The sequence below is a fragment of the Aquila chrysaetos genome, chromosome 1 (genome assembly GCF_900496995.4).
Source record: "Aquila chrysaetos chrysaetos chromosome 1, bAquChr1.4, whole genome shotgun sequence".
NCBI classification, from domain to species: domain Eukaryota; kingdom Metazoa; phylum Chordata; class Aves; order Accipitriformes; family Accipitridae; genus Aquila; species Aquila chrysaetos.
This window is the reverse complement of record NC_044004.1, coordinates 84804994-84828240: the sequence shown is the minus strand read 5'-3', so window position 1 is coordinate 84828240 and position 23247 is coordinate 84804994. Positions and strand designations below refer to the sequence as shown.

At 43.4% G+C, this 23247-nt stretch overlaps 1 long non-coding RNA gene across 1 annotated transcript in view; it reads right to left on the bottom strand.

Annotated features, from left to right (window-relative positions):
* The window catches only part of LOC115338786, a 194852-nt gene extending 193018 nt beyond the window's left edge, over window positions 1–1834 (bottom strand). Inside the window, exon 1 of the long non-coding RNA XR_003922529.1 lies at window positions 1721–1834. This is a non-coding gene — a long non-coding RNA (uncharacterized LOC115338786). The remainder of the gene's footprint in view (window positions 1–1720) is intronic.
* Between the last annotated feature and the right edge of the window lie 21413 nt (window positions 1835–23247).

The following is a 23247-nucleotide window of genomic DNA, read 5'->3' as shown; positions in this document are numbered from 1 at the left end:
ACAGAGAAATAATGCAATTGAAATCAGACAGAGTAAGACATTAATACTGTGCATTTTAATCAAAGTGAGAGATATAATTATTATCTCTATGTAACCAGAAAAGCTGAAAGGTTCTAATGGGAAAAAATAAAACCATCTGTTTACTCTAAATCATTAAATGAGTGCTTTAGGACAATGTCATCCCCCTAAAGCCTATAACAATTTGGGCCTTAAGCAGAGATGCAAATTGATTAAATCCAAGCATATTTTGCCACAAATGGCTGAATAAAAATATCATTGAACAAGTAGCAACTTCTGCCACACATCATGAAGACAAGCAGAAGATGTTTTCCAATTCCTGAACTTACAGACAGGAACACGATTAGTGGCTTTCTTCTCATCCAAGTTTGAAAAAGCCACTGTATTCTTTATTTTAGGAAGCCCAAACTACACCTCACATACCTACGTCCCAATCCAGGAAAATGACGCTGAACATCCCTTGTCTGCACTCCTATAGTCCTAAGGAAGTCCAGTTCTCTGTGCCTTGCAGCTCCGCTCACCATACTTTTAACAGCTGTTAGCAAGCCCCTTGGGGGCTGACAATACACCAGGTGCTTTAACACGGCTATTAAAACAGTGCTTTCCCTTGCCTTCAAGATTGTGTTTTAGGTGCCCAACATCACTAGCACTGACCTGAACTGTTTTGGCTCTTCCTCCTCCCTTGCAACGTTTTTCCCAGCATTATACACTTAAGCCCTAGGTCCGCAAGGGCGTGCGTTTCCCGACACAACTGGAGTCGCCTAACAGGATCTGCCTAAGCTTACTTACAAGAAGCTAGGAGGAGAACAATACTGGTTACGATTTGCTTTCCTCAGGGACTTAGATATTGACTCCAGGCAGCCCTGCTTTGAACACGTTTCTGTAGATTAAGCTCATTTTTCCAAATTTTTAAGGGAGTATTTTTGTCTATATATACCTTGAGGAAGAGAAGATATTGCTTGCCTCCCCCAAACACGCATCCATCCAGTGCATCAGCATCTTCAACACGCTCTGAATGAGGACTCTGAAATAATACCCTGCTCCTGTGGGCAGCAGGGTAACACACAGCCCCTAGTTCACAGGCAGTAGTTGGGCTACGCATCTCCCACATGAAAAAAGTTTTCTCCAGTTGTGTTTTCTATGGGTTTAGAGATAGCCAATGCACAGACCGCCAACGCAGTTCTGGAACATACAGATGCTGAGGCTCAGCATGTAGAGGTTTAGTGTACGTGCCTACAGTCACAGGTACAGGGGATGTGTTGACAAGCACCTGAATATTGCCATCTTACCGACGGTAATGTCTGGGTACCTGTGTCCTCTCATTTAAATCTCAGCTTGGTTCACTCTAAATGAGAAATGTTTTTCATCCTGGATTAGTATTTCTGTTGAACTTGAAAGAGGAACCTCACTTCATCCAACAAAGATCTGCTGGGATACAGCAAGGATATGAGCAGCTTCAGAGAGGTATCTCAAGTTTCATTGCTAGCAGAAGCAATGTAAATTTCCAGTTTAAGCAATACACCATGAAGACAATAATCAAATTGTCTCTTCAGCAAAGAGAAGCCCTTATCAATGTTTTGAACTCACAGGTTATTAAGCGTGAAAACAGAGATACCGATACTGAAAAGTTTTTAAACTACAGAAACATGATCTACAAAGAGCTGGAAAGGAATCTGAGCAAAACCACAGTCAGGTGGCTCACCTTAGAGCAGAGAGCAGGCTAGCTAGGAATGCGGTGTAGATCCCGCGGTGTTAGTTCAAGTGCTCTGTCTAGCACTCCACAACTGCCTTTATGAGGGACTTCTTGGATTGTTGGCGTTTTTCTGAAATGAGTAAAAATAATAAAAAAATAAACACAGGTTTCTAAATTCCAAAGCGTTCCCTCCTACGGTTCCTCATGAGTAACACTCAAAACCTACAACAAAGTAGCACATGAGTTGTGGTGACCAAAATACACAAACCTCTTCTTCTCCATTGTCAGCATTGCTGGAGTTTCCTCTCAGTCTCTTCACTATTAGCTATGCACACCTATTTTATTAACACGAAACGTTAAAAATAACATATACTTAGTGTAGCATTTGTTATGAACTAAACACTTAAATGGGTTTGTCTTCACTCTGAAGGGTTTACACCCGAAACACAGATAGCAGTAAAAACAATGCTGTGAGGAAATCCAGAGATAAATACATATGATACATCCAGATCAAGCTTCCACCACCATATCGTATATTAGGAATTAAGTCAAGCAACAACACGCAGCTGGATCCAGTTGCAGAACATAGCCCTGTTGTTCCTGTACTGGGACTATACAGACCGCTCCCATGGACAACATCTACAACCGCTGAGTAGAACCCTAGAGACTTACCCCAACAACTCTGCTTACATAGTGTTACATCGCTCCAATGAACAACCCTTGAAGGGAAGTGTGACGGCAAAGCAGGGAAGCAGAAACACAGGTGGAAGCAGAGAGGCTCTCCAACTGGCCCGTGATGGACTGTCTCATATAAAATATTGGAATTCCACCAATTGCAGCACTATTATGCCATTTCATACTAGCAAAGGATCAGAACCAGTATCTATCACATCACATCAGATTCAGATGTCTTTTATACCCGAAGGCTTCGCCATGACCCAAAAGACCTCAGGAATATAAAGTGTCGAATTCGGATGCCGGTGTGAGCCCTCACATGCACCGTTCCTACTCAAGGCAGGAGAGGATCAGACACCCCCCCCCCCCCTCCCCAGACAGAACAGTCCTTAAGCACAATCATTTGAATTGTTTTTCCCTGGCTGCCTGAAGCCACAAATCTGGTTGCCTGAAGCCACAAATCTGGTTGTGAACCGCAAGGTTGTGCAGCAGGACTTCTTTTTCCCCTCCCCCTTCCGAACAGGAAGGTTCCTGACTTACCCGAGATCAGACCTTACTCCTTAGTCTTTTCCCACCTCATTCACCTGACAACCTCCTCCACAACAGACATCTTATCAGACGTGACTGATTGCTGTAATCTGTACTCTGGGCAGCCATTAAGCAAATTACCTGAATCATTGCAAGGATTAGTCTCATTAACACATGATTAGCATCAAATTAAAATAATGAGTGTTTAACTTCTGATGTCTTCCAGTTGTTTGAACAGCTTGATCAGCCACACCAGGCTGGCAGGGAGGTGGTGGGTGTCAAAGAGTCAGTGAGAAAAAAAATAAAAATAAATAAAAAGGTAGGCTGTACCACACAAGACAGACTGCAGCTGACTTGCAGAACAAAGCACAGTCGCTCCCAGAGCGAGCTCTGTGCAAAGTTCACCGCTAGCAAAGAGCGGAGGCAACTGGCCAACCCCAAACCTACGCTCTGCTTAACACGTAACACCGCCTCCGCTCTTCGGGAGCAAGGTTTCACACCCTAGTAGCAGCGTCACCTGCCTCTCCACCCATAGCTGTAACTTTCTCGAGGCAGTTACAGTGACAGCAAGACAGATGAAACAGCAGGGGAGCCAATGCCTATGATTGCAACCCAGCCACTCAAAATGACAGCCCGAGGTGAGTTGATACCTTCATTCTTCATTGCCTCCTGGCTGCTAATGTGCATTGTCTTTTTGAAGTAAAACCAAAGCAGGCCCAAAGTTAAGCCAAGCTTGTGGCTGGAGCAGCGCTCCCGCTTCCTGACAGCTACAGACTTTTTCCCAAGCACACTCCAAGCTCCCCTCTGATCAGCCTCGGTAGCAGCAGTTTGCCATGCTGGGCCCTTGAGCAGGAGCGGCAAAGAAAGGCTGCTCTCAGCGCAGGCAGCGGATGAGACCAGGCAGCCTCAGGCTCTAATCCAGGTTCACTTGAACTCCAGTAGCCACCTGCTGCTGTTCTGTGCCCCACAACTGAAGGTGGCTCTCCAAAGCTCAGGGCACCTCCTTCAGGGACCAGAGTGTGCTTTGACGGCACAGACTGACAAAACTCGGCGTCCTCCTGAGAAGCCTCTGAACGTACCTCCTCCCCGACAGCTCATTTTCACTTCTTCCTGCCTTGCAAAGCCTTGCTACAATTGGGTATGGTCCCTAACAACGGTAGGGCTTTCTCTGTGTCTCACCCTCAAGGAGCTGCAAAATGTTCAGAACTAGGGGGTTAAAAAAGCTTCACCTCTGTTAAGAGTTCTAGCATAAAATAAGAATGTTTTAAAGTAAATTCTGCAAGTGTCACTGCTTACTGCACATAGGTTCAATTCACAGAGCAGTTTTGGTACAGACTAACTAGCAACATTTCGGAGGGAACTAACCCAAAACCTCTGTTCTGCGTGTGCACTAAATGCAATCCAGCACGTACGGGGTGGGGGGGTGGAATTTAAGTAAGAAGAGCCTTGACCGGTGACTGGTTTTTCAGGCGCACTTAAGCAACATGAGGTGAGAACCCGCCACCCAGGGGCCTGGACTAAGGGAAGCCAGAAGCAGAACCCGGCCAGCACACAGTGTCCGCATAGAGGCCTCTGCACCGGCCGCTCTCATCCAGCCCCACCTGCACCAATCACTTGCTAGTGAAAGGAGAATTCAATTCAACAGCCCCTTGCTTAATCACAGCCTGCTTACCTTACGTTCCTTTCTTTTGTGCTTACAAAGGGACTGGGCAGGGGGAGGGGAATCCAACCTGTCTCAACTGAAGCAGTGAGCGATTACAGTCACTGTTTCTATCTGCAGAGGCTGAACAGCCATTTTTTGCTGTTTGTTCATTCTCTTCAATTGCTCAAACTACCCATCTGCCTGGACACTGTATTAGTTACGAAGCAGCTTGCTACCACTGCCTGGAGCACCACTCTCGCAAAGCCCACCAGCCAGAGTGCAGCGAGCAGCAGAGATCATCATGAAACCACTCCTCTTCCCTGTCAATCAAGATGGGCTGTGAAAATCATGTTTCACTGCTTGGTATTTTTTTTCAAGGTGATATACAAGATTGCCCAGAAAGTGCCGTTCTTCCTGTAGTAGTTTTACATTAATAAGTGTTTTGAAGAAATATAACACTAGTCTTAAGCATTCAGTGCTTAGCGTATCAGTACTCAATTACCCGATTCAGATTATTTTACCTGCCCTAAATCCTGAGCCCGTATGTTCAATGTCACCATTATCAGTGGGAAGGTCCTCGCTCCTGCAAGCCCATGAAGTCCCCAAGTCATTCCCTCCTCGGTGCACAGAAACAATGCTCCGTATCCCATGGCCACACCGGAGGAATCAAATCCGACTGCTGTTCCTCTTCATCCCGTGTACGCAGCCCTCGGCATTCAACAAAAAACAACTTGTCTAATTTTAGTGGTGTTGAGGCTTGTCTCCAGAAGGTGCTAACAAGATTTCGAACAGCCACTAAGTTAACGTGCATTAGCTACCGCGTTATGAACTAGGAGTACACAACTTATATTCTTTCCTTCTCTGTCAAACCATTTTTTCCTTCTCTGGACAATGAAAATAGTGGCACAAATTTGCGCGTGTCACCCTTGTAACCACAACCTTTTTTCCAGAATACCTATGTAGGTTGGGATTTGCTGAACTGGCAGAAGCCTCAGTAGAGACATACTGTAAATCCAGCTGCTATCCTACCTCACAAGAAAGCCTGTGATCTATCTACTCCTCCTTCTCCAGCCTGCTCTACAATCCAAGGAGAAAGAGAAGCACTTCCATTTAATTGCTTATTTTGACAGCACTTTTCCAAACTTCCAGATTTCAGCAATGCCAGCTCACAAGTGTCAGGCAAAGCTCACCAGTGCAATCCATCCATGGTCATACTGGCAGGGAAGGATTTACACTCAGTCAAATTCTATCTATAAACTGCACAACTGAGCCTATGACAACTTCACGACTCAAAAGAGTATTCGCTATCCCACGAGCAAAGAATTCACAGGGTTCATCTTGATCAATGTTTGCATTCTATAGGTTTATAGCTACTGATGCCAAACTCTAAAGAAATCAGGACCCTCTTGCCATCTATCTGACAGTGGGACTTTGCTTAGGAGGTTAAGTGACTAAGTTTGAATGAGGCCGATTCATTTAGTGTAAATTTTTTTTTTTTTTTTTTTTTTTTTTTTTAAACCCAAAAGCTTGTGCTGTTACTTTTGCTGACGGGAAGAAGAAAAAGAGTCTGTTGGGTTTTTTCAAAAAACTTATGTTCCATTTCAGTACTGTTCTGTGCATAAAATTTGGCCAGTCAAAAGGATAAGCAATTAATGAAAAAAATCAAAATCAAATTAATGTATCCTCTGAACATTTTAAAACACAAGATTCACTGTTTTAAGGAGGTTCTCCACACTTCTATTTCCATTTTTTAGTCATCTCTCATGCTAAAGAACGCAAAGCCAAAATTACATCCCTGTGAATAACCCTGGAAAGCATTTTGCTTCAAAACCTCTCCTTTTTGAGCTGGTAATTTGTTAACAGATCACCTCTTTTTCTGATTTGTTACCCACAACCAACTACTTCCTCTTCTCTTCTCCCTGCAGCTGGTGCGTTGTTAGGGCTGAAGCAAAGTCTCTCCAAAGTCTCAATTCTTTCTAACCTGTTGCAGCTTATTTGGTTTTATCTGCATACGAATTTAACAAGTTTCCTGCTGTCTCCGATTCTCCTGCATGTCTGCAGAGCTGAAATCAAAGCCTTGATTCTCCTTGCCTTACAAAACTACAGCTGACTTCTTCAGAGACTTCCTGGGCTGCTTCCAGTTCAGTTCATTCACCATGTCAATGACAGGCATCTTCCCTACCTCCGAAGGTGGTGCGAGATCTGAATATGCAGGATCTGGACCTAAATCCACGCTCAAAGAAACATTTCTCTCTCAACGAAGGAATTGACAGAACATGTGCAGCAGCCAATGTTTAAGCCTCAACATCTTGGTTATTTATTCTTTGAAATGCCACAAACCATAAGTACGTATTATAGACAAATCACTTGTCAAAGCTCTTTCTTAATTTAATTAAAGCCATTTTTTATTCATAGAAGTGCAAAGAAGCAACTTAAACAGATAACATTTTTCACACTTGCATAAAATGAAAATAGCCAAACTAAATTTTGGCAAAGTATATAACAACAAAAGATCCAAGCAAAGACTATATATGTGCCAACTTTCATCTCTGCTAAGACGTTAGCAATGAGTTACGCACACAAAGTCTCCTAGTTAAATTTCTTACGGACTCCTGACCCTTCGCACGCTACGAACACACCACTGATTCTTATGCTGTGGCCCAATAGTCGTCTTCAACAACCACACTGGTGCTGGTCCATGTTACTCCACGCTAGTGTGACTTCCTGTGAATCACTAACACAGCAGGCAGCAAAACGCTGCTCAAGTTAAAAATACTGTACCCCAGAAGCACCCTCCGCTTTTCCAGTGTGGATCTGAATATCGTACTGGCAAAAACATATATATGTCAAGCGTCTCTAAGCACCACAAGGAACACACTACCCTGTAGTAGGCACTGTGTACAAGTTTTCACTGCAGACACTAATGATCAATTTGGGAGGGAACCCCGATGTAGCCACTAAAGCACCACTCAGCACAGATCAAGAACAGATTCACTAGTTAAATGAAGATCCACCATGTCGTCCTGGAGTTAAGGTGCCAAGTGCTAATTCAGAAAAAGTCCTCCTTTTGCAGCATAGACTTGTGACTTCTGTGTGCTTTAGCGTATCTGTAGTCAGGGCTCATACATAGTAGTAAAGGCCGAAGTTCGACAGTGTACAAACTGGCTAGGTATCTTGAAGAAGTATTGGAAGCATTTTTTCATTATGGCCTCAGTCGGAGACTCCTGAAAAACGCACTCAGGTTTGCATTTTTTAGAAACATTTTGCTCAGCCCCACTCCGCGATTCTGCAGCCTGTAATATTAAACAATACTTGAACAGTAAGGTTATGAGGTAGTCATGTACATATATGCAGATTATAGCCAGCCTCTGGAATCTTCTTTCACAGCCATGCCTCATAAGAACAAAAGAACCAGAACCATCCAAACCCAGGTGACACCAGAGGCCAATCCTGAAAAGAAACACCTTCAAGTTCAGCAAAGCTAATTTGGGATCAGTAATACCAAGGCACAGGTCTTTAATTCAAGTTCACAAAAATTGACTGGGAGGATAAAGGGACAGAAGAACTCCCTTCCATCCAAGTATACGCACAAACACCGTTTTCGTCAATTAAAAAAACCACACCAACAAGTCTAGAGACAGCGTAAGGGAATTCTGCAGAACAGGTCACACGCACCACCCAACTAGGCTATTTTTTTCCCCATCAGCATTTCCCAACATCAACGATTTCATGCGCATTAGTAGGCATCGATACTGTCCAGAGTAAAAAAACCTTTTAATTCCACTGGTTTTGTTCACACCTGCTATAGTAAATAGAAAATCATTTATCAATTTACCTTCAAAGTTTGCTGTTGTGCAATCCCTTACAGCACTCAGAAATTTCATGATTTAAGCGATACATTCAGACTCCATCTGCTGCATATTATTGACCATATTATGTAAACTACGTTTTCGCAATTCACACTCGCTTGATTCTGCAGTACCTGTGGGTGCCAAACATATGTTTCCTATTCTACTTGCCTCTCCTGGGCCATATGCAATCCACTCAAACCATCAGCTTTCTTATATATGCAACTTGCCGCTTGGTAGGCTTTTTTAACACATAAGTCGTATCAACTGCCAAACACTGCAATTGTAAACCAACTTGTGCAGAGGACCTCGTGGTATTCAATCAGCTTTTCTGAGATCACGAATGTGTGACCGCAAGAGCTATAGGTGCCAGGCAGCAAGGTGGGTTATTGCTTGCAGAAGCACCCCTCCCCTTACACCAGGCCTCAAGTCGCTGGAGGGTGATCTTCCCTAAGCCCCGAAGGAAAGCTGGCACGTCGAACGGCTCAGAAGGCAGCGCAAGCCGTCACCCCGTACCCGTGCACGCAGCCTTCTGGGCTGCCCTGCTTCCCCTCGCCCCATTCAATAAAGAAGCCAAACTGAAAAGTCAGCACGCCAAAAAACCAAAAGGACTTGAAGAATCTGGTTTTCAGAAATGAGATATTGCTCTGTTGCTAGGCAAAACGTAAGGGGTTTTTTTCTCATCTTTTTGGAGAAGCCTCTGCTCTCTTCTTGAGGGGCAGAGCTGAATTTCATATTGTCACTAATGCAAAATTAGAATGACAGCATACAGACCTGCTTCTTATTCCAAGGCATGTCTCCAGCCTGTTCCCTTTTGGAAATAACGCCATGTACTCACAAAGTATCTCACGAGGGGAAAAAAAAAAACAAAACAAACCCAAAAACAAAAAAACAACCAAACCACAAACCATCACCCCACTGCTGCAGTAGGATGATGTCAGGGGCTCTGCTTTTGTTTTTTACAGTTTGCACTGGAGGGAGGAACAAAAAGATGGAAGCTTCAGCAGATTCTATGTGCAAAGCAAACAGCTTTAAGCGAACAAAAAAAACGGGTCCAGTCCCTTCACAGAAGAAGGGAACGGCTGTCTAGAAGCCCATCAATTTGTTGGTCTTCCACTCGTATATCTGTCACTTTTATGAGTGTTGAACATACACTGGGATATGTTGCTCTTTTGTTCAAAACTCGACTGATATATTTTATAGCAGAGAGGGAGTTCAAATGCTTGAACACATCAACAGGAATTTTCCAACAGCACCAAAACTTGAGATAACATTTATCTGTCCCTAGTCTGCGAAAGAGGGCACAGCATTGCCATTTATAACAGGAGATATCAAATGTCCCGTAAAGAGCGATTTCAAAATGACATCACCCTCCAAAATAAACCTTCTACATCTGTGGCAGGAGTAAGCCATTTGCTTTGTTCCTACTACTGTCAACCAATTGTAATGCTACTGCTTCAGTTACAAAGCACAGTAGGGACTATGTGTCCATCTTTAACCTATAGATGAGGGTGAGCAATCCGCCACAACACTGAAAAGCTGGTGTTCTCAACTGTCTTGTTTGTTTACAGGAGAGAACTGTAGGGGCAGACTCACAGTTTGTTTCCACTCCTGCTTACGAATCCCCGATTCTGACAAAACTCCTCTCCCAACCATAAACACCAGGCCTGCACCTTCTCACCATCTTGCCAGGCCACTTCTCTACATAGGCGCTGCTTGTCCCAAAACCCAAAGTGTAGAGCCGTCATTTGCTCGCTTCTTGTGGGAATGAAAGAATAGCAGGATGATTACACTCAGCACATCCACCTTCCCTTGCCGCAAACTCCCTGCCTTTCCCCTCTGTCTTTTCGTGAAAATGACGACAACATTTGTGAACCGGCACCGAGGTTAGCCCACTCCCTGGGACTACCTATTACACCCTTCGCCTTCCACTCACACAGCAAGAAAACGATGCTTGAGAACAGGCAAAAGGGTGATGCTATGCCAAGGAATGCATTCCTCGGGTTGTAAGCACTGTAGAAACATTTTGTCAGCACTGACATTCTGGCAAAACCAGAAAGATATTAAAAAGGTACCCCATTAGCCTGCTTGACGAGCTCATCACCTTCAGAGGAGTAAGTTATTTGCCCAAAGGCCGCGCACACTAACATCTGTATTATCTAAGAATACGAGCTGTGCCCCAGAACAGGTTACAATCCAAAAGCACTCTTCTCAATCACCCTTCTATCCAATTGCTTCCCGCTTGCTTCGAAGCAGGAGCAATTTATATTGGCTGATATTAAGCAAAGGCTGGCTGATATTAAGCGAATTACGACATCCCAGAAGTCTAGCGCATCTGTGCTAGCTGACACATAAATAGTCATAAGAAAACTAGCTTCCCAGTAAGAATAAATGATTTCTCCCTTATTTCTGCTCACCTGGCTTAAAGTGCAAGGAATCAAATAAGAAGAAAGGGTGGGTTTACTGTACAGTTCTAGTTACAATCTCAGTAATTAAACAGATAACTCAGTCTAAGTATTTGCAATTTCCTAAAACAGCGTTTGTTAGTGATGAATCTGGATCTCAATAACCATTACCTTTTGCTACCTACAGGTAGAGATAATTATCCACGAGTAAACGATTACCTATGCTATAAATTACCTACAAAAATTTGGGCTGGGTTTTTGCCAATCACCATTCCAATTAATTAACCAAAATTGACTAGCTGGCTTTAGACCAAATATTTCCTCATCAGTATTCAGTGCCAGTGCCTACAAGATGAAGGAAATAAACCAGAGAGGAGAGACAGAGTGAAATCCTACAAAGGTTAGAAAGAGATTAAAGCAACACAGAGACAAGAAGCAATGGTTTCTAAGTGTTCGTGGTGAACACTTGCTTTTTTTGCGCAACACTGCCCATGGGCAGGGCTGCACGCGGTCTGTGGACAGATCACCACCAGCAGCACACACACAGCCCATTTCGACCGAGGAAGGGAGTCACGGCCATCAGCAGGAACAGGAAAGCTCAGAGTCTTCGAGTTTTCCTCCGGATCGGGGCTTCGGGCAGGTTTCCAAGGGCTGTTACAGAGAGCAGAGGACACAGTCATAACAGCTGGGGTAAGAACAAACACCACGCTCAAGCAAGACGTTTCCGAAGGAACTCCCAATTTCTCAGGTCCTCCATTTTGAAGGAGCTAGTAGGACCCTCACAAAACCTTTGGTTTTCAATACTCAAGGTGACAGAAGAATTTCACACGAATGGAAATGAGGCCTCAAACACCCACCATTACACATCTGCAGAATGGCAATTTAGACAACATGCGGTCAATTTTTGTGACTGTACACGTTGAATATTCAACAAATCCCCGTCATTCCCAGCTGAATGATCACTGCATGCCATCAACAGGCAGACTTTATAGATGTCCGCGCTCTCCGTGAACATTCAGAATGGCAGAAGTTGCCACTGCAAACAGCGAAATAAACGCTTTGAACAGGCAGCACCTCCAGCTCAGCACCGCCGGGACACCAAATAACCGCTTCCGGCAGAAAACCACACAGGCGAATGAGCCATCAACACAAAGCACCCTACAATTAATAGCAAGTTTCCCACTAAATAAGAGTTTTGTATCAGCACTCATTAAACCCGCTCTGATTTACAACTGGCCCCACAGATACAGAAGCAAGCATACACTGTAGTAGAAATACCAGTTTAAGACAAATCTTTGCATCTAAGCCAAACTAAGCTAGATCAAGGGCGTGTCTCCACGCAACCAGTTATTTGTTCTGTACCTTTTTTGAGGGACACAACTCATGATATAAATTTGAGAACAAACCAATAGCCCTGGTCCCAGCTCACCACGCTTTGCCTATGAACACTTACTATGTTTCCTATGGAAGCCAATGAAGTAATTGACATGGTTCAGCGCTGCCCACCTGGACTAAAATTAGTGCACGGCACAGAGAGAAGGCCTCTAGTTACTGAAGGCAAACTGGGTGTACGCACTGCTTCCAAATTGCTATGCTGTAAGATTCTTCCATTTACCATTCGGGATCTGCCATTTCAGACTTACGGCTACAGGCATTTTTAGAGAGCCTTGATTTTTGTGCAGAGTATCAACTGTTTACTAATACAGGACTCATACACATATTTTGTATTACAGCTCTTGAACTACCAAAGTCTACGTGCACAGGCGTGCTAGCATGCCAGTAACGCTGTCTGGAAAAGGAACCCTTTAAGAGTACAGAACTGAAGTCAGAAATCCAAGCTATTTCTTCTCAACCCAGAACAACTCTTCTCCAGTGTCATAAATAGAAATGTGCAGTTAGGTGAAATGGGACTGCAATATTTATTTGGTAGTGATTTTTAGTACCAGTTCTTGAAAAAGTAAGGCATCTCATGCACTGTAAGAACGACACAAAGCTGTAAATACTGACAAAAACAGTGATTAGCAGTCATTCTAGACTCTTCTGGAGAACTCGTCAGGGAACTTATTTCAAACCAAATAATCTGCAAAGAAAATCACTAATAAGGATAATCTAGTGCCTTCCACGTCACCTCAAAAATAATTTTGAAGACGCTTTTCTCATGTCACCTCCAGTTATTGATTTATTAAAAAGCAACAAGATATTTCACTGCATAAAGTAAGATTTTTATTTATTTATGCAGGCCTGTCAGTGTCGATAAAATACTGTGGATGCTAGATATTACTTGCACTCCATAAAATTAAGTGAAAGGCCAGACCTTTGTGGAAGTGCTCAACAGAATTCTGATCCTGACCAGGCAGAAGGAGTGAAGGGAGAGGTGGAGGGGTGCTCCCAAGGACAGCAGAGCCATGTCCCCGTGCTACTAAACCTGGAATGGTCCACATGGCTCCCCCAAAGCTTCGTGGTATTTCAGGTCTGGGTCGGTCTCCGGGGGTGTCAGACTAAAGGTGCAAGGTTGAAAACTACAGCTTGCCAAGGTCAAAGGAGAAAAGAAGAAAAAAAAAAAAAAAAAAAAAAAAAAAAACCACAAACCAAAAAACAGAAAACAAACAAAAAAACCCAAACAAAACCCAACCAAACAAAAATAGAACCACCCCAAAACCCCACTAACAAAAAACCCAACCAACACAAAGAGCATCAGAAAGAAAGCCAAATGATTCCACTGAAGTCACCAAGCTACTAATCAGGCTTCAAAGAAACAGATGCATGTGCGGAACACTTCCCAGCTGGCTGTATACACTGCACAGCTCTACATCAAAGTGGAAGGCACTGGTGTCTGGAAAAAAACCTCCTCCATTTTGAACTGTATTTATGTACTTGTTACAATGAAGACATCATTCCTGCTTCTCCTGGGTTATTCTCATTTAAAGTTCATTCAAACATTTGTTAATGAACAGTAAATCTTTAGACTACTTAGAATTGCTCTGTTTAATAAACTGTGTGCATTTCATCAACATTATTCAAAACTCAAACTCATTTATGAAAAAATCCACATCAGTCTGAGAGAAAAATGTATTCAACTCCTACGAAGGTCTTGGCAGCGTAACACAGGTTCACACTGATTGAAACATTTAAGACCATAAGCAGAGTCAGATTTTCAAAAGCTTCATTTCAGAATCCTAAAATGAAACACACAGATTTCTAAAAGCACTCTAGGCTACAATTGTAACATGGGCAATGTAGGTGCCTGAAGCGCTAGAGGGATGCTAGATACCAAGCACTTTTGAGGTGCTTCTAAGTGGTACGGGATGTTTAGAGGTAGAAGACTGAAGGCAGCTTAAGCTCTTGCAGATTTTGCTCAGGAATGAGTCCAGACAAAATGATTTTCTACAGGATTATAGCACGCGTACGCCACAAGTTCCTCTTTACCACTTAAAGACTTATCTTTCTCTGCTCGTACTTCATGCTGTAGCTTCTGCTTGTATAAGGGTATGTGGAATTTCACATCTGGACCATGTTTCGAACTCACTCGGCTGCAAACGTGTTCCTGGCTAGCTACAGCACTGAGCCAAATCAGGGACTCTTTGAAGACAGGAGTAGATTACAGGCCAGATGTAACTAAAAAAAACAAACCAACCAACCCAAAATCAGGGAACAACTACATCTATCTGGCAGGTTTTGGAATATCTGAGAGAAAGCATGAAAGACATCCGTTTAGCACAGACCATCACTTGACAATTCTCAAAGGGTCACACAGAACTCTGGCTGCCACCCCCTAATGTTGCCAAGATTAACCCATGTTGCTAACCCCATACTTGCCTCATGCCAATGATACAGAGAACTCTTCTTGAGGAGCAAAATGTAGGTTAATCCAAATTTAAAAAGCCTAGCAGATACAAGAAAGTGAAGTGGAAAAAAGCATTCTCCTAAAGGCCAGAGCGTTCTCTAGCAGTCTGTTTTAAACTGGTAGTCTGGATTTTGCACTTCCAAACTATCTCTTTTCTAACAATAAAGCCAAAATAAAGGTAAAGTGTTTTCATCAGTCGGATTTTATTTCTTTTTTCCCCAAACTGCAATAACAGGTGCTTTGGAAACTGCAGCTTTGGTCTATTTTAGAACATAAGAAACTTCACCAAATCCCCCTTTTGATCTGTCATGTTCCTAGTGCAACAGAATAAACAGCCTGGTTCCCACCCCACAGCGTCACATCACGGCGTCAGCTGCGCCAGGGCTCCGGATCTCCAAATGCTACAGTCCTTAAAGTGCTTGGACTTCTTCCAAAAAAAAAAAAAACCCAGAACAAAACCCAAAAGAAAAAAAACCCCAAAACTTGAAGGAAAAGCTGCAGCTCACGGCCCTGCCTTGAGAAACTCTCTAAGACTCTTGACGCTACCAGACCGGTTGGGTGGCATCCAACTGAAGTCACCCAGGAATACACCCAGATGCAATATCATCACACGTACCCTGCTGCCTCGGTCGGACCCACCTCGGCATTTTGCTAACTTTATTCTTCCTTTATTCTCAAGGTCATCTCTTGTTTATTTAATCATCCATTGTGCTTGCAGTCTGATAGGTCTCTTAATCCCCAAGCTGGTTTCTTAACTTTAAATTAGTTTCCAGTAAACCAGGGCTTGTACCTCACAGGAGAAAAAGCATTGTTTTTAACACACTTGTAACTAATGCTGCTGGTCCTTGGGGAGGTTCGAAGGACCTCAAAGGCAATAGTTCTCTGCCCAGGAGCAAAGAAGCCATTACAGCTTGTACTAGAAGATTTAATAGGTGTCATAATTTATCATGTAAACCGAAAAGTGTTTCTTAATTAAGTGCGTACGTTAATGAATTTTTTAATTTGATCCCTGTAAGTACCTTGCTATACTAATTGCAATATTCTACACATTAGTCATCCGCTGTTGCCCTTGGCTATTTTCTACCCTGAGAGGGAGAGATAGAGCTTTTCAGTTAAAGTTCATTTAACTCTTTCCACCCAACAAATTAAATTTCCTGTTATTCACACTGAAGAGCGACAGCTGCATTTCAGTCCTAGAGCACTTGAAGGATAGCATTTCACATACACATCAGCTTGGGTCTCGGCACAGTCTCCCACATAGAGGGGATGAGAGAAACGAGCAAGAAGTCGTACACCAGATCCACTGAGGAAAACACCACCTTGCATTGCAGAAGATGAGGAGTTTGCTCCTGGCACTGGGAATAGACGCCACACAGGAAAATTATGAGCAATGGACACTTCCTAGTGTGGTTTCAAATGCAGTGATCGGGGTTCATTTCATTACCTTGATTACGAACAGCACTAAGTGACATAAGTTTTCCAACCCACAGATTGTTCCAGGTTTCAACATGTGCTTGAGGGAGGCGTCAGCTTTTCTGATATTTTTCACTCATACCCAAAATTCAAGAGCAAGAGGCTGGCGGACTTGCCACTGAACATCCAGAGAGTGGAAGGAAAGAAGCAGCAGCTGAAGGTATGGCACACAGCTCAGCCGCTTCACCAACCACTACAGGACTTTGTCCTCCAGTTGGGATACGTGAACTGTCAAGACATCAAGTAATACTGAGGTAGCTGACAAAAGCTGACAAGCATCTCTGACAATTTTATCCTGTAGCTAATTTCTGGTACCTGAATAGCATAAAGGAGTGCTTCGAAAGCCTCTTAAACATTATAGACTACAAACCCAATTTTCTTTCTGCAGGGATAATACTCTTGTGGCTGTGTGTGTCAATCAGAACAGCCACTACAAATTGATAACTCCTCACCTCTAGTAAGGATACTTTGCAAACACATTAAATAAAGTACTTAGACCCCTCCAGACTCAGTAGTAAGACAAAGCAGAAGGGTTATACCCACGACCAGGCAAAAAGTTCATGCAACTGCACACTCACAACTTCCTTCTCAGCCATATCCTTCGCATATTCATTTGTTTCTGCTTCTGGAGTTTGCAAAAAAGGATTCAGAATTTGAACTCGACAACGACTCCGTAAGGGAGAATGGTACTTTTTTTCAAAGAGAACCTTCACTGTTCTTGGCGTGGGGCAGGCAGAACCTTATTTTCCATCCTGTCTGCCAACACAAAGGTGTAGTATGTGGACAATACAAACCCTCCCCCTTTCCCAGTGTTTGTTCCTATGACATAGATGAAACAATTAATAGCAGCAAGTCATCATCTGCTGAAGCACGTTAGTCCTCAAAGTCTGCATCTCCAAGATGATTAAAAGGAACACAAAGCTTCCACCTGAACGCTTCTGCGCTTGCCTGCCCGATTGGTATTTACAATGAAGTCTTCTTTGTGTATAAACTGTTGCTCTCCAGAACTGAGAGAGATTAACTCCCCCACGTTCTGGACTATAAATGATTAAGTGCAGCACCTACAGCTTCCTTTCTATGTTGTATCAGTGTTTATTTCCTGCTTTGAATGTGCTGAGAGCGTGCATTTCCTGCTGCTACACCAGCACAACCTCAACTACATACACGTCCAATAAACTGTAATAAAGTACAGGAAAGACATTCTATAATACCTTAACTTCCCACTACCCATTTTCTTAATTTAGCCTGTACAACACAATATTAACTTGTCACGCGTCTGAATAAAAACTCTTTTAAAATAATTTTAAAAAAACAATTCGAACTGTGTAAAAGCTGGTGTCAGCAGTCAATTCGCAGAAACACCTTTTGAACAAAACCGGTCAAATGCCCTGCTGTATTTGGTGTGGGCATACACAGTATTCCAAGAGGAATAGCTTCTCAAAGCCCAGGGAAATCCAATGTGAATTCGGAGCTGAGCTTCATTAGGCCTCTCAGTGTCCTACTGACAGTCATTTCTGAAGCCTGTTGGGTAACAGTCACTACGCTTAGCCCATAAAAGAAAGGCTGACGTACCACAGAGCATCTCCCCCATTCCACACAGGTTTTGTGAACAGATGTGCGATCATCCTGCTAAGACACTGACAACAAAGAGGCAATGCGTGTGCATGCGATTTACCTAAAGCACAGTTCTTCGCAGGATCGGGACCTAAGCAATACTACTAATTCCGCCTATACTTTACATCCCTTTCAGAGTTACAGACAAAAAGAAAAACGTACAACAGAAGAAATCAGCGTCCTGCCTGATGATCGCTAATTGTGAATTACTTAAGTGCCTAACTGTAAAACCCAAAGCTCTGGCACTTTTCTAAAGAAACCCCGATTTCTGTGGCAAAGCACTGTAAGCAGTGTGTCAACACTGACTCCTGCCCACGTGGTTTCCCCCACCCACCAGAAACACAAAGGCTTCCAAATTCAGGCAGAAGCAAGCAGGACCCGTCCCAAGCACGGACAGTTGCAACTCGACTTCCCTCAACAGAAACCCGACCAGATCTGACGGGTGAGGTTGTCAACCCTATATTATCTGAAGTGTTACACTACCCTAGCAGCTTATCATTCCAGCTGAATGCTTTCTGCTACACCTGCTGTCAGCCTTATACGGTAGCCCCACCTGACTTGTTCTATATTAAGATCCAGCAGCAACTGCTCTAATTATTGACTTGGAATTAAATCTGCCTCTGAACTCAGGAAGACAGTAATGCACCATAGTAATTCAGCATTCAGTTTGTTTCCCCCCACTTCTGAGCACGTTATGGGTTTGCTTCTGCTAGAAGTTCTCCTCACAAGCTTACACATGCAATTAAGTGGATTACATGAAACATGTTTAAATAGCCTAGGAACCTCTGAGGCCAAGGCGGCTTTGTATAGCAGTACCGCATCACTCATTCACTTCTCCACTTGCAAGCAGAGCTTGTGAAATTAATAGCAACAGCACAGCCTAACACACTTCAAGGAAGTGAGACTCTTTACATGGGTGGCTGTCACCTGCTTTTCAACAAATTTCAAACAGTGTTGCCTACAGCATCCTGTTGTATGAGATAAAATGCATCCTGACACCTTTCTTACTGTATTATGCTTGACTGCTAAAATATTGAGATGCAAACCTCCCTCTCAATTTAAAAAAAAAAAAAAAAACCAAAAAAACAAAAAAACACACACCACCAGAAAAAACCCCAAACAAACCAACACTGTCCAGTAATTGCCAGAGGTTAGATCTTGTTGGTTGATAGCAGATTCTGTCTGCATAGTCCTACAGATGCCAAAGGTTGCTGATTGCAACCAGTTCTAAAAAAGCCTTTTTCGGGTGTCTTGACAACTAATACAGTTATTTCTGATGAGTTAAGGAGGTGCTGCCTGCTATCGACTTTCAAAGTCAGATCTCTGGCTACCGCACACCAACACAGCTCCACAAGAGCTACGCTGGCATCAGTCAACCTGGCCCTTATTGTCAAATGACATCTTCTAAACTTCCAGCCCAACACTTTGAAGTAGTAACGATAAAAATAAGTCAAGAGTGTTTTCTCGTATTATAATGAATCCTATCCTCAGCTGACCACTATTCACCTAGTTCCAATAACCTCAGCGAAACCATCACAAGGAATTTCACTGGGGCAGGATTGGGCCAACGACAGGTAGAGGTAAGAACTTGCTAATGGCAAAATAATCTCATTCCTCTGGTTCCACAATCTGAAGAAAACAAGAGTTAGAGAAATGCTATTTATCTTTCAGGGTTCTGAAGAGAGTACAAGCAAGTAATTTTCAATGACTTTCAACAATGCATTACTGAAGCGCACTGCAGGTAGACCTGTCAAAAAATTACCGTCACCACTACGCTTACCATATGTTTATGAAGACAGAAGTTATACATATTTTATCCTAGCGTGGGATCTGACACAACAGTGTCAAACAAAGCTCACTAAGTTTGTCATTCAAGCAATCACATTCTCTTCATATTTAAACTCAACCACTCCTGCTAATGCTGTTTCCATTACAAATTATCTTCTCCTTTTGTATGCAAGATGCTTTTACTGTAATTATCCAAAGATAGACAGATAAGAATACACAAAACTGTTAACTCATGCTTTAACTTAGACATCCCAGGAATCAGTATTTCCACTGCGCAGCTCTCCCTGGGAAAAATAGATGGGCTTCTCTCCCAACTGCCTTGCACTTTTTGTGTGCATCTACATCTGTATGAATCCCCATTTTGATGCTGAACCAATTTGCACAGGTGTGAAATCATTACATAAAGTGCAATGCAATAGAAAGCACCAGGCTCATGATAGTTCTCTCTCATCAAGACCATCTGGACCATATTTTCAGCTGGTGTAAACTAGCATAACACCACTGACATCACTGGAAAGATGCCACATCTACACCAGTTAAGAACTTGGCCCTCTTTTCTCTTGCACGATCCACTACGCTTGCTATCACACCACAGCGCCAATTGAACATGCAAGACTTGATGAGAGTGAGGCTATTTCACAGACATCTCTCCGTTTAGAAAGGGAAATGGGTATTCGTTTTCTCAGTTTTCTGAGAAAGCTTTGGGAAGGCTTAAGGCCACTCAAGTACAACAGCAGCACAGGAACAGCTGCCCACATTTTGACCAATTTCTGCAGAGACTCTCCTGCCTTCAAGCTGGACATCATCATTCCAGGTCGCCTCCATTCTGCCGTGGCTGGCCCCATCTGCAGCAATCCCGAAAGCACTTCCACAAATGTGGGAATAGCGGCTCTATGTTAAGCAAGCACTACATCTGTCTGCAGTCGTTCTCCTCGTCGTCCTTCCAATAAAATAATCTGTGTGCTATTCTTTACAAACTGTTCCTGTGTCAGAATAAAATACCTACCGATTCTTTATAGAGCTACAGGCAGATACCCATGGCTCACACGTGCTTTTTTTAAGCACACATGCCAACCTAACTGCAATCCCCAAGAATTTCCTAACTGAAAATAAACCGTCTGAAGAGGAGCTGAGAAACACCTTTCTCACTCAGTGGTTTGTTTTGTTTTTTTTTTTTTTCCCACCTATTCTCTTGACCTTTTTCACTGGTCACAGCGAAAAAAATAGGGGAGGGAGAAATAGTTACTAAGTATCATAGAGGTGAGTAAAAAGCAAAAATTGAATCACATGCTTTTCTGTAAGGTCAGTACAAGTCAAATGCCAATAAACATTAATCCCACAAACATCCTGACTTCTCTACCAGTCATCGGTGCTGATGATATCTATCAGTTGTTCAAAGCTAACCCTCCTTGTTTATCAGTCCCTTTAATACTCACTACATACAATGCAGAGACTACAATTTTAGGGACTTAAGTCCAGTCTTGAATTATGCAGCCTCCTTGCACCCCACTGACGTGGCTGCTTCTTGACTTCTGGTATGCGTAAGAACAAGAGGCAGAGGCCCCCCAGCACAGGTAACACCATACCTTGAGGCTCTTCAGTAGGTTGTGTCTCTTAGACAAAAGCTGTTCCCTGGGAATTCCCAGTAAGCAGGCAGAAGACAAAAACTTGAAGCTCACTGACATCTGGTCATCAGCCTAGAAATGCCCTTTGAAAGAACGAAATCAAACTCTAGTGTCTGAAATAAATCCAGTGAAGTTTTTATATGCAGCCATTAATTGTGTACCCAGCATCCCCATAGAGCAGATGACAGGTGCCCCGGACACTTTTTGGTCTTGCTGAATGGCATTTAATGCAAAAGACATCTGATCTGCCACGGAAAACAGCAGTAAGTGGTTTGATCACAAATGACATCTGAGCCAAACGAGCTAATTAGTTTACAGGATTTCCCCTTTCTCCCCCCCACCCCCCACCCCCCCAACAACAACAAAAGTCTATTTGTGTTTTCCCCTCAGCTTAAGGTCTCACTATAGGGTGCCATCCTATTGTTGAAACCATAGCCTGACATTTATAAAAAAGATTAAATGCGTGTGTTGGCAATTCTGTCAAAGCAGGCACATCTGCTGCTGATAAACACTGTCAGTTCTTTGTCAGGAGAAACACAGTATCCCCGATTTAAAAAATAGTCATAGCAACTTAAAAAACCCAAGGCTGCTTCCACCTAGGTGGGAAACTAGCAACAGCAAACTGGGACAGGGGAAGCTTGAGGCTTTGAATCCAACAGATTCATTAACAAAGAAATAAATTCAAGGAAGCCCTCAGACTATTTACATTGTGGCGGTGACTGGAATTTCTAAGGACGTCATGTTCACCGTTTTAAGTAAACCCACCAATCCAACCTCAAAGCCATCTTGGAAGCCTAAAGGGAATCCCTGTGTAAGCCCAGCGAAGACAAAACATCCGCTGTCCTCCCAAGTTGTTCAGGCTGTGGACCCGAAAGGAGACACAGCCAGGGATCAGGCACAGCCTCTTCAGGCTGCCAAGAGCTGGGAGAGCAGCGGGGAGAGGCGAGCCTGGCAGCAGGCACATGCTTCTCACCTCCCATCGCTTGTTGGCTGTAGATCTTAGAGGCACAACACAGGCTCAGCCTAACAGCTCAAACAGGTCCTCAGCTACAGGTGTGGCTCTGAGAGCCACAATCTCACTCCTGCTTAAGTGCAGCATGGAGACAAGTGAGAAGTGGGACCCGTGGACAAAAAGGGTGTCTGTATTACCCTCACCTGCTCAAACGCCTTTCTCGGGGAGAGCGGCAGCAACATGCCATTTTGTCCATTGCTTCAGCCAGCCCTTCAAACGCTGAACACCACTCTTACCGTTATTTCTTCAAATCTACAGGAAAACACAAATCTTGTGGTGCAGCAGTGACACCATTGGCAAAATAAAAGTAGTGCAGTGGCTACTAGTTTCAGAAAGATTATCATACTCACAAAACCAAAGTGGGACAGTTTCAGTGAAAGATCGGTGAACTGTGAAGTAGCAGCGAAGCACTCTGTGGCTTGACAACTGAATGGCACAACTATTTCCAGATCACAGGTAACAACAGTTCCAGACACTTCCAGCCAGTGAAGCAACTCACGCCAGTATTTCCCAAAACCTATATCACAAATATGCCATTAGTTTTAACCGAAGCTTGGAGACTGGACTGTTAAATAGTTCTCTGGAACACAATATCAAAGCTGCAGTTGGCTTAAAACCAATTTATGAGAGGTTTATGCTGCTGTTGGACAGAAACACTCCTTAACTTACCCCGTAACACTACAGTGGCCTCAAACACATGCCCTGAGTCACCCCAGCAACAACTCTTTCAAACTCACTTACAAAGCAGAAGATCCAACCCCCTCAGAAGGTGACACCAGGCAGTAGCAACACTTGTGCACCGTAACTCCACACCATCACACAGAGCAAGGTAAGAAACCAAGGACATGACAACCACAAGAACAACCCCTAAGTTCTACTACTGACTTTGTTTAACATCATCAGAGAGCTGCATTTTGTCATACACGTACTATCAAGCTGTCGGGACCATTTCAGAGCGCTTTCAATGCTGAGTTTGGTTTGCTTTTTCCAGCAGACCCATCAGCACATCAGCTGAGCTGTTGGGAAGCATTCAGGCAGGCTCTACAATGACTTTCAAGGACTGTTGCACTATACTGGATATG